The following is a 2,020-nucleotide window of genomic DNA, read 5'->3' as shown; positions in this document are numbered from 1 at the left end:
AATAATAGCGTTACACTTGTGACGACATTCACAGCATCTAGCATACATAACAGATTAGTAATAAATGCTTTCGCTTCTCTTGAACGTCACGTACACAATGTTACACACACACGTTATGGAAACACAAGCACGCTGAAGTGACAAGCACGCTGGTTTGTTTCCCCCACGATTGCCGCCATATTGTCAACTATCGGTATCTGCCTTAAGGTCTGATTTATTGTAGGTGGTCTTGGTGCACCCCACTTGCCAACAGCACTCAGCAGACCAGATGGTCACCCATCCAAGTGCTTGCCCAGCCCTACAGCGCTTAACTGCTGTGATCTAACGGGAACCGGTGTTACCATTGCGGCAAGGCCATTGGCTTCAGTATGTAAACGGAATGGAAAATCTAATAATCATGGGAGATTGAGATGTTGTAGTAGGGGAACCAACAGAAAGAATTATGGGAGAGTATAGGCTTGATGGTAGGAATGAGAGACGATAAATACTAAGCACTGCGAAACATTTCAACTAGTAATAGCAAATACTCTGTTCAAAAGTCACAAGGGAACAGGTTATACTGAGAAACGACCAAGGGATACGATTCCGGCTGCAATACAGCGTGGTGAGAGAGAGGTTTCAAAATAAGGTGTGCCCACAAGCAGAGAGACTGGGATCAAAAGTTTGTAATAATGAAGGCTGAAGTTTAAGAGAATCGCCCGGAAGAATCAGCGCGCAAAGAAGTGAGTTACTGAGGCGCTGAGAAATGTTGTGCGTTTGAAATTATCTCCTCCGATAATGAATAAAACAATAGGCAGTTCAGTTGAAGAGGAATGGACATCTGTAAGAAGGACAGTCACAGAAATTGGACAGACAGATATAGGAACAAGGCAAATAACTGCGAAGAAACCTTGGTTAACATACGAGATACTTCAACTGATAGCTGAAAGAAGGAAGAAAAAACAACTTTCGGCGACATTGAAAGCGGGGGCGGCAACATTAAGAGTGCGGTGCGAATTCCAATGGTAAACGCAGAGGAGGGAGGTGACAAGTGGAAAGAGTACATTGAAGGCCTCTATGATGGGGAGGAACTGTCTCATGACGTGACAGAAGAAGAAATGGGAGTCGTTATGGAGGATACAGGTGATCCAAAATGAGACTTGGAATTTCACAGAGCCTTCTAAGACATGCGATGAAATAAGATGGAAGATGTAAACACCATTCCTTTGGAATTTATGAAATCACTGGAGGAAGTGATAACAAAAACAGTAATTGTATTGATGTGTAGCAACTATGAAACTGGATATACCATCAGGCTTTAAGAAAAAATACTATCCACACAAACTCGTTATAGACAAGAACAGTATACAGAAGAACAGCAGCCGGCCGTGGTGGCCGAGCGGTTCTAGGCGCTTCAGTGCGGAACCGCGCGACTGCTATGGTCGCAGGTTCGAATCCTGCCTCGGGCATGGATGTGTGTGATGTCCTTAGGTTAGTTACGTTTTAGTAGTTCTAAGTTCTATGGGACTGATGACCTCAGATGTTCAGGCCCATGGTACTCAGAGCCACTTGAACCATTTGAAGAACAGCAAAGAAGATTGAGGATCTGTTGGATGATAATCAGTTTAGCTTTAGCAAAAGTAAAGACACCAGAGAGGCAGTGGAGACGTTGCGCTTGATAATGGAAGCAAGACTTATGAAAAGTCAGGACACAGTCATAGGATTTATCGACCCGAAAAAGAGCTCGATAGTGTAATATGCTGCAAGGTATGCAAATTCTCAGAAAAGTAGGCATAAGCTACAGGGAAACACGGGTAATATATATAAAATACGTATGAAAACCAAGAGGAAGAATATGACTGGAAGACCAAGAACAGTTCTGCACTTTCGTTTGGGGAATAAAATACGAGCTCACGGAATGTCAGATCGGCTTTGTCATTGAGTATTAAGTAGCTTCATGTGTATCACAATAGCGTGTAATAGGACTTTGCTTTTAACTAAATAAATAAGACTTGGTTAATGTCGGAAGGTTTATGCGACT

At 42.8% G+C, this 2,020-nt stretch overlaps 1 pseudogene; it reads right to left on the bottom strand.

Annotated features, from left to right (window-relative positions):
* Positions 1-244: 244 nt before the first annotated feature.
* Positions 245-362, bottom strand: LOC126417898 (5S ribosomal RNA; annotated as a pseudogene).
* Between the last annotated feature and the right edge of the window lie 1,658 nt (positions 363-2,020).

The sequence above is a fragment of the Schistocerca serialis genome, chromosome 8 (genome assembly GCF_023864345.2).
Source record: "Schistocerca serialis cubense isolate TAMUIC-IGC-003099 chromosome 8, iqSchSeri2.2, whole genome shotgun sequence".
NCBI classification, from domain to species: Eukaryota; Metazoa; Arthropoda; class Insecta; order Orthoptera; family Acrididae; genus Schistocerca; species Schistocerca serialis.
Note: the sequence above shows the minus strand (reverse complement) of the source record. Positions and strands in the feature narration are given on the sequence as shown.